Genomic DNA, 14,934 nt, shown 5'->3' with positions numbered 1-14,934 from the left:
AAAGATTTTTTTAACTTTTTTCAGATGATATACCGGATTACGTAAGAGATTTATTGTTCGAAAAGGCGTACTCAAATATTGCTCTAGCGGTTCTCTACCAAGATTGTTCAAATCCTGACTTTGGGGTCAGTATAGGCCACGCCTGGCTGGTCCATTGTTTTACATAGACTTGTTTGTTTTTGAAGCAATTACAAAGACATTTGGACCAAAAGTAAAATGTTTGATACAGATTTTAATACTCGTATTGAATAGTTTTAATCGTATTGAATAGTCTTAATCATGACCTACTGACCTACGTTTTTGTTTTTGTTTTTTATAGTTACAGCATAGAAATTTGTACTACATGTATAATTTTGATACAGCTTTCAATACTCTTCTAGAATAGTCTTAATCATGACCTACTGACCTACTGTCTTGTTTTTGAAGGTACAGCATAGAAATTTGGACCACATGTATAATGTTTGATACAGATTTCAATACTCATTTTATATAGTCTTAATCATGACCTACTGACCTACTTTCTTGTTTTTGAAGGTACAGCACAGAAATTTGGACCACGTTTATAAATAAAAGATAAAGAGAAGGTACAGATCTTTAATGTTCTTAGCCCTGACCTACTGACCAACTTTCTTGTTTTTGAAGCTACAGCAAAGAGATTTGGACCACATATATATGATGCAGATTTCAATACTCATTTTAAATAGTCTTAATCATGACCTATTGACCTACATTCTTGTTTTTGAAGGTACAGCTTAGAAATATGGACCACGTGTATAACTGTTTATAAAGATTTCAATACACATCTTTAATATTCCTAACCCTGGCCTACGGACCTACTTTCTTGTTTGAAGCTACTACAAAGAGATTTGGACCACCTGTATACTTTTAGCAGATTTCAGTAGTTATCTTGAATAATCTCACCTAGTTTTTTTGTTTGTTTTTGAAGCTTTAGCAAAGAAATTTGTTCAAGCAAGCAAATAAACTCAGGTGAGCGATACAGAGCTATCAAGTCCCTCTTGTTTATTAGTTTGAACTATTTGAAGTTTCATGTGAAAGAATCAAAGACAAAGACGGGAGACGGGAATGGCTTTCATCACAGTACAACAATACGGAATTTGTTTTCTGCCTCTGAAATACAAACCGTGTTTATGACAAAATTTATATAAGAAAATAATAAATACATTTATTCAATTACTGCTGCATATTATCAAAATAAAGTCTAGTTTTTCGGTTGTTTGATCTTTTCCATTATTTTCTTCTACAAGACAATAACAAGTCATTATGCTGTTTATTCAACGAGTGCAAAAATTCTTTGTAGTTACACATGTATTAAAAGTTACATTGTTAAAGAATAGTGAACCCTAGTTAAGAAAATACAATCTTCGAAGCTTTTTTATTCAAATTTGATTTAATTAAGTTAAAATATTTAATATAGTAGACAAAATAGTTTTATATAATATTACACCCTTATTAAATGGCTTGCCGGTCAAAACTACTGCCCTAGATCCATAGGAACGAAACATTTTCAATAAGTGTTTTATTACTTATGACATCAGAAATCAATTTGCACAGTCTTATTTTGAAAATTTGACTTACTATGTTGAATATAGACCGGTTGAATGGCAAAAACTGTTGACCGGCGGTTTATATAAATAATCATGTAACAACGATCAATGTAACAATGGTGTCAAAACATGCCCGAATAATGAGTTAAAACCTTTGAAGGTACGCGTTATTTTCTGACAATTTTAATATCAATGAACTAACAAAATAGACATACTAAAAATAGGGGCAAAAGTCAAATAGGAAAAGCCACACTCAAAGAATACAGCCACACATACATCACTTCAAATGTAAACAGGCGTTCGTGTAAATATATACACGTGCCCACAAAACCACTTTCACTAAGTACGTGTAATTTTACTTCTTTGCATTCAGTATTTGCACAGTTAATGATTTTTGTTTCTTATTAAGAGATACAGGTGATACAAAACACAACACATATAAGCAAAACACTACATTAGCAGCATGCGATGAATCAAATACCCGCAATTTATCAAAAAATAACATTAAATTTCTCTGAGTAATTACACGAATTGTTCACAGAGCAAGATGATCAGTGTGGCGAGTCGTACTGCACTTTATGTGCCGGCTCGTTGTCGTCCATGTGAGATCTAATTCTGTCGGGATCATCGTCGTCGTGGTTCATATTCACAAAGCCCATCCTTAACTGTTCCTCTTCAACCAGACGCTTTGTTCGCATAAAATACAACAACGCCGCACCAATTACCATCCCAGGAATAAGCATGCCTACTGCAAGGCCCGCCATTGCACCTGGAACAAAACATGAAATAAATCACCATACTAAAACTGAACGAAACACCAGTTACTACACCAGGAATGATCATGCCAACGTCAAGGCCAGTCACTGCAAAGGAGACAAGAGTTACAATTACCAAACCAGAAATTAGCACATCTGCTAGAACCGTAATTGCTCCCCAAAAACATACAATTACTATGCCAAAATTGGGCATGCATTCTGCAAGATACGCCAATGCACCTGAAACAAAACATGAAATGCAATAAAAGGCCAAATATTTACACGCCACCTGCAAGACCTGTCACTGCAACCGACATAAAACACGAAACACAATTAGCATAATCAGAAATGAACATGCCTTCTGCAATACCCGCCATCACCGTACCTGAAATAAAACAAGAAATACAATTACCATGCTAAAACATTAGCATTGCTACTTCAAGACCCGTATTTGCACAACACATGAAACACCAATCACCGCGCCAGGAATGATCATGATAACTGTAAGGCCAGTCATTGCAACTGACACACAAGTTACAAATACTAAGCCAAACATTAGCACACATTCTGATATACCTGCCATTGCAACTAAAACAAAGCATGAAATACAAATTACTAAGCCAAATATTAGCAACACTTCTACAACACCTGCCTTAGCACCTGATACAAAATCAAAGCTCTGAAAGACTGATAGCCAGTGCTTACTGAGTGATATTTCAACTGATACACCTAAAGAATCAACATTCCATTGTACTTAGACCGGTCATGATTTGAACAATGTTGGTAGAGGTCCACTAGACAATGATACATGCCAAATTTCTAAGCTCCGTGCATTGTGGTTCAAGACAAGATCTTTAAACGTTTTCCCTATACAACTCTATGTAAAACTAAGTTTGCCCCAGGATGGGGCCGATTTCAATCCTAACCCTAACCCCTAAACCATGACCCTAAACCATAACCCTAACCCTAACCTTAGAGCGGAGTGATTCCGAATATTTCTAATAAAGTTCATACTTATTTCAGAATCCGTTGCTGCTTGTTTTTATTTTTTAAAGCAGTAGTCCTCCATTGCTCACGCACACACAAAACCAAGATTACGAAAAATTAATATTGGACTATTTTTTTACACGTCCAGAATATTTGTGTGATGTGGTCATATAGAAATAGAAGGAAAACTCAAACGACGCGAGGTTGACATTTGGTAGTTGATTTAGAGCTATAGTCAGTTGCTAAAGCACTGGCTAAAATAAAACACAAGCAATGAACATATCTTCTGCAAGATCTGACACTGTACCTGCAACAAAATATGTAGTACAACTGCTATTCCAAGAATGGTCAATATGCCATTGAACATCGATCGATTGTTTTTGAAACTGAGCATGAAACATCTGACACAGAACATGTAGGCACTGAGCCTAGAATGAAACCCGGAACACAACAGTTAACATTTGGACAGAGTATATCTTCTGAAAGGCAGTTTTACAACCAAATTTGTTTATATTCGACCCTGGTGACCCACACATATGGTCCTCTAGAACATGTAAGTTAACTTAGGTTTCACTGTTCAAAAAGCATCCCTTTTCTTCTGCATGCCAAGCGTAAACCATCCCTACACGTGCCATTTATGGAGGATGGAATCTCTGACTAGCAACCATGCCATATCACTATTTGACCAAGCCAACGACATGACTGACTAACCCGATGAATGAGGCAAGGTAGTTAATTAGTAATTCAAATTTTCATGTATATAACACTTTATATATGTAAAACCAAGGAAGATAACGTGAACTTACCACCAGTATAGCCGGAACTTGACGAGGAACCGGACTTTTGAGCTTGACTGTTGGCACCATATGGTGTTCCGTCTGGAAAGTACTTCCCTGTAAAACACACATATTTCATAAATCAGTGCGCTGATTTGCTGGATTAAGTAAATTCCAGTTATCTTTAAAAATAGAACAACAGACTACTGTCTTTCGACATCAGTGATATCAGGCTTGGTAGATATGGGCGGAAGGAGTTCGATAAACACGATTGATTGAAACCGGTCAAAACTACTTTGTACAGTGAACAGCATATTACCCAATATCAATTTGATAAAATATAGCAAATATACAGGTACATTAAGTATTGTACGAGTACTCGTACATTTGTACAACCGAATGATTTCTAAAATTCAATGTTACAGCATAGGAAACGTAAATACGTACTGTTGTATAAGTTGCATTTAGGATCGGCTTTGATTTTGTCCTGGTTTTGTTTTGGACTGACGCCAATTATGGTACACACGCCACTGGACTGACAGTACACGAAGCCCTGGCAGGCAACCCCACTGTTGTCTATACAAAGTTTGGCACAACCATCTTTTGACGTGACGTTATTGACTTGTAGAGATTTGCTACTGGTATCAAAATTCTGAGCTTTTGCGACATCGAAATCGTGAATATAGTTTCCTTATAAAAGAAAAAAGAAAAAATCTTAGCAATATACTACTTGATAACATGTTGATGACAAAAATAATTCCATTGATTATACCGTACTAGACTACAATATACACTAAGTTCTTATATACAATCCTAAACCTAAACCTGATATAATGTTTTGCTTTTAATTTTTTAGGTCTAAATTGTTTAAATTATATACTTTATACGTATTGTTAGATTTTTTTTGTTCTTTTTACATCTTTTTTATCTTGTTAACCACTCACTTGAATAATGAGTACAAACAGTGTTCGAGGATGTCACTGTCTTCGGCATATCCAATATATGGCGTCTTTTCAGAATACACGTGTTGGATGTGGCACAAAAGTCGAATGATTTGCACGAGAAAGTCGTGTATTTAGAGCATTTCTGTGCACAGAAGTCGGCAGAGAAGATTCCGCTTATCTTGGCATCACCGGAAGTCTGGATCGTCTGCCCGGGATAAGCCGTGTAGCTGTCCAGGTAAGTTCCTGAAGTTGATAGAGATATGTCGGAAATCTTCTAAAATATGATAAGATGCGTATCAAAATATTTGTTATAAATTCTAAAGAAGAAATAACTGGACATTAAAATCCAATTAATCAAGGCAACAACCATCAGTTGTTTACTTTTTGCATCAATTACAAACAAATCATGAGCTAATGTTTTTTCCAAAAGCATTAAAATTACGATTAATTTGATGCTCTGAAAGTAAGGGTACAGGTTAAAGATATGTTGTATAGTGTTGGTAGCCGGTGAAAGTCTCTACCTGGAAAGAAATGGAGGAACTTATTTCTATTCGAGCCCAAACAAGGTGACATATTTAGCATCTAGTCCAGGTGGATACAGTTGTTTAATCGTTTGTGTGTCTGTAAGTTTACTTACAGCCGTCCTTGGAAACCCATATGGGCGTCTCCTTAAGACGACTGTTAGAAATGTTAGTGGAAGGATAGTATAAGATACAGAAGACGCTCCAATTCCAGGAGCATCCCTGGTTCTTGAGCATTCCTGGGTGGAAAGCACCCATACGGGAGTCTTCTCCTTAATCATTTTAGAAATAGTTATTTGAAGGAGCGGAGATCGAACACTGGACCTCAGGTTTTGTAGTCGAACAGTTTTACCATTTGACCACTGCGTTCGCTCAGCCGATACTACTGGAAGCAGTAACAATTTAATTAAACCAGCCAGTACCGAACACTAGACGGGATATCAGCCGCGGCCAGGTATCGAACACAGGTTGCTGGCGTTGCAGTCCGTCCTACTAACCAATGCACCCTTTCAAAGTAGTACTCAGTTGTAAAGATTGTGTTAATTTTCAATGAAATGCATTTATATACGTCTTCAAACAACTTACTTGAATATAGATCACACACAAGCTGTGTTTTTACAAGCGTAATGTTTTGATCAGGGTGCATTTTGCTAAGTAAGCATCGTCCAGTATCGAAACAGTAGTCGAAAGACTGGCAGTCTATTGTTGGTTCTGTCAGACACCTAGACGCACACTGGTCAACAGACAGACCTTTAAACTGAATGTCTGCCTTGGGAATTATCACCTTTCTTCTCGATGGTATGAAATGTTTTAAGTTTTCACCTGCAATAACAAACAATAACAGCCGTTTATGAAGTGTTCATATCATAATATGAACATACCACAACAACAGAATGGTCTCTTATTTTCGACAAGGCAAAAGTCTGTCCTGTTAACAGTATAATAGAGAACATGCACAATCCTGTGATTCGAAAATGATTAAGGCGAGTTAAGGAAGAGCCAATCTGTTTTGCATGCCGATATGTTAACAACGATATGTTGATTACTCTTAATTTTGCAGATAAAACATATGGTGCATGCAGGTATTTTAAGTTCTAAATTTGAATGGGCGAAGACTTTTGCAACCGATTTGCTCTATGACATTTGAAACAGATGGCAGAAGATCTTATATGCTTTTCACAAGTTTTTTTTTCTATTGCATAAGTACGAACATAATTTGGCAATTGAACATATATGTGTAATATGACATAGAGAATGAAATACTTGTTGTAGCTTGGCTGTCAGGACGGAGGATATCCTCATCAAACAACACGGCATGGTACAGTCCAGTCTGAAATGAGATTAAGGTTATAGGAGAAATAAACCACACGAAATGGTACTTTCAGTCTGAAATCCGAAACAAACACCGCTGCATATTAAAGTTCAGTTTGAATTTAGATTAATTGTGTTTAACACTTCGGACAAATATCACATTTATATATACAAATTGCATACAATGTCGAACATTCCAGATACTGTATGTGTTTAAACCCCACCCCCCCCCCCCCCCCGCCCCCCAAAAAAAACAAAAACAGATTTTTTTAAACGAATTTCAATAGTATTATAGCCTTAGTTTTCATAGAATATGTTATATAGATATTGTATGTTTGACAATTACTTCAACATTGTATGTTTATTCCGTATAAAATAATCTGAAACCTTGAAACCTGAAAATGGTATTTCATCATAAATATAAGGCTAATTAAAAACTAATCAGTTGTCAGTTTCTGCTAGAAAAGGTTAAAAAATATCGGTATCTGGAAACTGAAAAAAATGTAAATACAGTAAAAGTTTAGCCAGTACTGAATATAATGCAGGCAGTGGCCAAGTATTTATACCTTTCTCCCTCCACTTACCATATAGTTGAGTTTTAATATACATCGATTAGTGGACCTCTTGGCAATCCATACCCGGCGTCTGGCGGTCCGGTCATCGGACCTCTATTCACCTCCAATATTGTATGTGTTGATATTTTATGAAGCCAACATGCTTCAAAGCAAAAGCTATAAATATATACAACTAACCTTTCCAGTTAATTGGTCGTAAACAGAAATATTGAGGCCGACTTCATACACAAAATTCTTGATGATGATAAAGGCGTCATTTACAGATGGTTCTACCGGAACTACTGTGTTAACAGTCTCTGAAAATAGAGCCGCGTTGTTAAGTAATTGTGTAATCTAGTTGTATCATAACCGTATTTCTAATAAAATTTCTTTTTTTTTGCGGATCAGATGCTGTATGCACTACGCCCATTTCATTTAAGAAGTGGGCAAATTTGAGGCTCTGACTATCGGTACGTGAGTCCCAGTACATCGCTATCCGCCGGTAATTATTTATTTATTATGCAATTATTAGATGTTTAATTGACCTGGTTGATTTTAGAACACGTTGCCTATTGTACGTTTTCCTCTTCCCTACGGTCTTTCATATCTGACTTACTTACTAGGGTGGTATGTAGACATTAAAATGCTACACACCTGAATAAACTGGATACCCGATTGATTCCATACTCTACCTGTAGCTATGTTTGCTGTGTATATTAAAACACGTACTACAGACTTGTTTTTGAAATATAAATTACAATAAATTCCGCGTTATCTGTTTATATTGAAACACCAATTTTGTTTAATTTTATTTGTAAAATCTATAATTATAGTCACTTCAGTTGGTCTTAGCACAGTCACATGATGATTGGTTAAAAAATTCATACTGACCCGAAGGCAACCAACAACTCATATTGACAACAGTGACGTCAACACGTTTGAGATGTCCAAAAAATGTGACCTCATACACAGTTAACCAAAATAATATGTACGAATCACCACAGTTATGATTTTTTACTGCGAAATGATAAATCTTACACTGTAATAACAGAATTTCTATTGAATTATCATTGAAAAGTAGCATATAAAGTAAAAAAAATAATAGAAATTCTGTAACATATTTTTGGGATGTAATTTATATTTTCTTTTTCAGTAGACAACACACTTTCAGATGATACCAAAATAATATGAGCTTACCAGGCGTCAATATTTGATATATTTTAATAGCACCGTTATACAGAACTTGCTTATTTGTGGACCGGATACCTTAAGATTTTGAAGTTCAAATATGATTTATATACCATTACGGTCCCATATACTTATTATTATTCAAGACACTGACAGGTTATGAATAAAAACCTACTGAATGGCATGCAGTCAGCTTGGCAAACCATTCAATAACTGTTTTATTACACGACATTAGGATAAATTTTCATTTTCCTTTCCTTGAGTTTTGATTCTAGCCCAGTATATAATTAAGTGTTCAACAACAGACCTGTCATTATTACAAACTACGGACCGGAGTAATGTAGTAAAGTACAATGATATCTATAAAGTCGCACAAATCGATGTAATGTCGTGACAAAGTTAGATTTGAGATAAGCACGTATTTATTTGTAGCAAGGACGTAAATTAATATATAATAAGATATTAACGTTCTTATTTGTATGTATTAAAGGGGATATAGCTCAGTGGTAGAGCATTCGACTGCAGATCGAGAGGTCCCCGGTTCGAACCCGGGTGTCCCCTTAACTTTTATTTTTTTTTACGACATATTAGAAAAAAAGACTTACTTGAATAATGATCACAGATCTGACTGAGCCTGGTTCCCTGACCACTTTGCGCAGCATGTTTCTTACTGAGCTGGCATTTTCGTGCAGTTGCACAATAATCAAAACTTTCGCAGTCAAATGTGTTCTCTTTTCTACAAAGTGCCGCACAGTCAACATCACTGTGAATGTCATTGATCGTCTTGTCGGCGGCATATATTGCTACATTGTTGGATGTCTTTGTGAAATCAACTGAAAAGTTTACAAAACGTTTTCTGTAATATTTCGCACAGTATCATAATCAACCTACATAATTATATTGCAGTGAGTGAAAATAAATAATACTTATTGGTAAAATTAAAAGAAGAAAGCTGTTTCTTTTACATTATTTTAATAGCGTAGCAACGGTTTACTTCCTTCTGCGCAATGATTTTAGATATTTATTACGACAACTTGTTAAAAACAAGAGAGGAAAAAATGTTCCATGAAAAGTGTGAATCAGTCGCTTTAACTTAAGAAAATAATTAATATTAATGACATAGCTTCAATCGAACTAGAACTATCCGGAAAGCATTAGCATAGCTTTCAAGAATTGAAGGGACTTTATGGCAACATCAGAGAGTACGGCTGTCTTAAACATGGATAGCATCTTTCATATCATTTCAGTAGTACAGTGCAACCTCTCAAAAGCGGCCATCTCTTAAGCAAAAACCTCTCTTTAACAACATCATCAAAATTTCCCTGAGCAGAAATATACTATCAAATTTACCTCTCCAGAACAACAACCTCCACATAATAGTCAATATTTGTATCTCCCAAAGGGTGTTGCTCTACAGAGGTTGCACTGTACACTTTTAGTACACTATATACTATAATGCGGTGTGTGCCACCGACTGTCAAGTAAGTCTCCTGTTGAAACTGCAGCCTAAATAACTTCCCGCGTTCTTTAAAGATTTTAGAAATAAAAAAATTCATCATGTCACTCACGTAGATAGGGCGCTTGTTCTACCATCGTGGCCAGATAATACACGTAACCGTCATCAGTGTACGTGATCTGTGGGTCCTGGAACCTCAGGAACGACGCTGTTGTTGTGAACGACAATTGTTGCTGCACGTTCTTTGTGAACTGTTTTAGGTTTGTGTCCAGAATAGGGTGGTACTGACCTAAGAAAGAAACGTTTCCCGATAAAAAGCATGTGAAGACACTATTTATATCTAAGGAAAACAACTTCTAAAAACGTTCAAAACAATATCCACGCTAAATTCATAATATGAATGAGGCTTTAAAGAAAAAGTAGCAGTATCGGTACCAAATATTATGCGGATGATGTGATCATCATATCGTTGCTATGGTTACCTTGAAATTTAATCAGAAAATGGCGTAGTTGGTTGCCTACGTAACATGGTCGGATGTCAAAGTTAGACAGATCTGGGTGCTGCTCGCTGAAGTCATAGAAATTATAGGTCAAAGTGTACTTCCCCTGAAAACATGAAACAGTAGTTATAAATTAAAACCTTCACACTGAGAGAATGTCGTTGTTTCAGGAATGAATAAAAAAAAACGTGCCGTTTATATATACTAGTAAATTTTGAAAATGATAAATGAGTACATTACCAACTTTAAGTAACATCTCGAAACCGATAAAGCGGGACAGACCTACCTATCATAAAAATCAATAAAACCAATAATCCAATATCATCGCTACCGGACGGATTCGTTGATTTCCGTACTAATTGTTGTTGTTGTAGTAACACGGGGGAAAATCGATAATTAACATCTTTGGTCATTATCTGATGCATTTACAGGCGGGCGGTTTGCTAAACGATATACTTGAATTGAATGAAGTTTTGATAATTATTAAAGTGAAAATCGGAACAAGTCGAAAATTTATATAATACTTTATTAATTGTCAAATAAAAGTAATATTTAAGAATATGAATATGTTATCTAAAATATTTAGAAATCGTTACATTTTATACATCGAACACATAGATTTACTTTCTTTTTAATACATGAAAGATCATGCTAACGTATATCTATGTACAGAAAAGAAATATTTACGCACAAGAAACTGTGTAAATAAAATAAATATTCAAGAATATGAATATGTTATTTAAAATATTTAGAAAGCGTATATACTTCCTCTATACGCGCTTTCTTTCACATATTATGAACATTAGAATATGAGCTTTTCATTCTAAAATATTTTCAAAATTCTAAACCACTAACGTTTTTCGATTTTCATCGTAAAAGGTAGTAAAAACAGCAAATTCTCATGTATTTCCATAACATAAAGTTTGTCAGTAATTAAGTTTTGAAGCCTTCCTAAGAAATATAGCATTTTTTTTCAAGATATCTAAAAAGTATTTTTGTTGTCGAACGATCTGGAGGCCGGTCGCTTTAAAGAAAAAGAAGTATAGAAATAAGACTTATACTTAAAATACTTAACCCTTACTATGCTGGACACGATTGGTTCTTCCTTTGCAATCAGTGCAGACTGATCATGATCTGCACTGTCTGCCATTCAGCCTGTAACTTTTTGGTATGCATCCTTTTCATAATTAATAGTACTGTCCAAACTGAAGGACAGACAAGTTCATTATTGTAATTTAGTATGGTAAGGATTAAGTTTCTTATATCGTTCCTAAATAGAAATATCATATTTGCGTGATTTGAATAAGTACTGCTGACAAATACTACTACCATAGTATACTTTAACTATAAATATATTGTTACAGGAAAAAAACAACAACATTAAATAACAATAACTCATCAATATCTCAATTTTAGAATAACAGACTTAACTAAGTAATCACATAAGATTTTTCGTGAAATTTGGGCCAGGATCTTTACTCAGTTGATATTTACGGAACAACACTGCTAACGATGTGAATTCTAAATTTATACTGATCCTTTCTACTGTCATACGATTTATGAAATAAGGGTAAAAATCGTAAAAACAAATTTCATGAAAGAAAGGGAAAATACTATATAAAGACAGAAGAAAGTGAAAGACATATATTACAACGCAAAAACCATAAAACCATAAAAATACCTATCATTTATAGTAAATGGGGTAACATATTTTTATGGCCCGCCTTGAAACAACACTGACCGGATATTGTTTACCCCTAGGCAATATTGTAATACACAATAAAAGTCAAAGGGTAATTTTAAGATATTTGTTACAATTAAATCAAATAATAGATATCGCAATTTTTTTAAAACGTGTAATTAAAGAATTTACCAAAAACATGCATTAATTTAAGAATACAGAATAATATATACAAAGGAGGTTCGGAAAGAAGCAGAATTATCAGTTCATCAAGGCTATCTTTCAAATTAAAGTTTGGTCATATTATGAATAACAGAAAATGTTTTTTTTTTTTGTTTTGTTTAAAAATTATTAAAAAATCCAATATGAAGAAAAAAAGATGACTGCGTCGGAGATCGGACCCGGACCGCTACCGCAATAAAAAAAGTCTCCAGATCGTTTGACAAAAAATAATATAGGTATCTGGAAATAAATAAATTAGTCATCGTTATATTTCTTAAGAATGCTTTGAAACTCAATTACTGACAGGCTATATTTTACGAAAACACATGAGAATTAGTTGCTTTAAGTATATTTTGCGATAAAAATAAAAAGCATTTGTATATTTAATGCGAATTGAACACTAAATCCTCCATAGCGTTATTTTAAACGACAGCGGATCTAGGTTTCGGCGTTTCTGAGTCCAACAATTAATTTGTTTTAAATTGTCTAATTACAATCTGTTTTTTTTTTTTTTTTGTTTTTTTTTTTTTGTTTTGTTTCTTTGTCAGTGTGAAGTTGCCTACAATTTATAGGCTTTGAGCTATAACAATTTGTACCGACAAAGTCAGACTAGCAGACGACAATATTTTCCGTAACAGCTTCCGAGTACTTACGGATGACGGCGGAAAAAGCCGGAATTTTTTAAGAAATGTTCAATGTACACACTAAAATGTAAAAAGGACCAAACAAACCATTCTAAAATTTAAAACAAATTACACATAACGAAAATTGAATAATTTTTCTACATTTTTAGGGGTATCGAATTTTTGATTTTTTGCGGAAAATATCTCATTTTATCTGTTATATTTGGAAAAGTCAGTTTTTTTTACCCGTTTCCTTCTGAGTCTATATGAACTGAGGTGGGTCTGTTTTAAGTCAAAAAGGACCAACCAAATATTAAAATATTTTTTTTTAAAAATATTCATAATATCCGGAATAAATTAAACTTTAATTTGTGGGGTATCGAATTTTTGATTTCCAAACAGAACTTTTTCTATTTAAGTTTAAGTATTTTTTTCCTTCTTTGTTTATATAGGCAAATTTATCGGTTTTCCAATAGATCGATGTTACTAAAAGTTGGTAATGAAATGATGTGCATATTAGCATAATGTTCTTTACTTTTTATGGGAACTTTTTACTTGACCTTTTTATTTCATAACATAAAACACAAAATTTGTGCTTAAATATATTTAAAAAAAAAAGCAATGAAATGCTCAGTATTCGGTGTCAGAGTAAAGTGAATAAAACGTACAACGGAGAAGCTGACTATAAACAAAACAAAGGAGGCGAATAAAAAGAACATCGGAGGAGCTTACCATGAACATAGAAAAAAGAAAATAAAACTTACAACGGAGGAGCTGACTATGAGAGCGATCGGCTGAGAGTTGACTGCAGTACCATCATCTTCTGACATTTCTTGCCAATCATTCTGAGTCCAAAAAATACAGACTTATATACACGGCCTGTAAACACTGGCTCGTCCTCTTTGAGGAGATGAGTTGAAAAAAGAGCCAATGATACTTCCGAGGAGGCGCTAATGACCGGAACTTCATGCAGAATGTAAACAAAGAAGAAGGGTGAGTTGATTGTTTCCTTTCTCCGATAAATGTAAGGCCCTATTTTAAAAAATAGCCAATGTAGTTCCACTCAGAAATGATTATACTTTTTATATATGCAGGCCATTTTGCAAGGTAAATGCATTCCTTGACGTGAGAACTTTTGAAAGTTGGAAAATACAGTAAGTCCAAACCAAAAGTGGACATTTTCCCCATATATTTCACCCTAATTTACACAAATTTAAGATTTTATAGTCCCTGCATCAACCTTGCTGAAAAGCATATCTTACTACTGCATGACTTACGTGGTTTACTAGCGTGTTTATCCCGTACACGTGCATTTATCACCATGTGGAGGAGCCAACGCCGCAGAGGAGGCGCTAAGAACCGGAGTGGGAGCCAAAGCACTTTGAAATTTAGTTTTTTTTTAATGTGTCATCAATTCTCACATACCAGATCTTTATCATGATTTCCTTGGATTGTGACAAACATCTGATGGATGATGTTTTAACAACATCCTATTCATTTCCTTATAATGTATTACGAGATATTTGCACTTCTCTTTTCTTTTGCACTTATCTAATGATGGGCTATCATGGCGTTATAAGTTGTATAATTATGATATTTTCTGTGAAAGGGACATTTCCTAATGCACAACGGTTTTCATGTCCAACGCATTTTGGATTTTTTAATAGTTAGTGTTAACTTTGTGGTAGTCTTGAAATGCAATTGCAATATGTGCTTCACTAGGTACTTACAAATGCTAAATAAATATAATTGTTTACTTGTAAATTGCTTAATTCGATTACATATACGTATATGAAAATGCTAACACTCAAAATACCTCTCCCAGATGTTCTAACGATAACAAAGAAACTG

The 14,934-nt window shown here is 34.4% G+C and overlaps 1 protein-coding gene and 1 non-coding gene across 2 annotated transcripts in view; one reads left to right on the top strand and one right to left on the bottom strand.

Annotated features, from left to right (window-relative positions):
- Positions 1–14,934, bottom strand: part of LOC123524576 (uncharacterized) — a 218,450-nt gene that overhangs the window by 182,038 nt on the left and 21,478 nt on the right. The window lies entirely within an intron of this gene.
- Positions 9,091–9,162, top strand: Trnac-gca (transfer RNA cysteine (anticodon GCA)). Its single transcript has one exon. It is a non-coding gene; the product is annotated as a tRNA-Cys (tRNA).

This window comes from Mercenaria mercenaria, chromosome 3, assembly GCF_021730395.1.
Source record: "Mercenaria mercenaria strain notata chromosome 3, MADL_Memer_1, whole genome shotgun sequence".
Classification (NCBI taxonomy): Eukaryota; Metazoa; Mollusca; class Bivalvia; order Venerida; family Veneridae; genus Mercenaria; species Mercenaria mercenaria.
The sequence above is the reverse complement of the archived record's forward strand: the minus strand, read 5'-3'. Positions and strand labels throughout refer to the sequence as shown.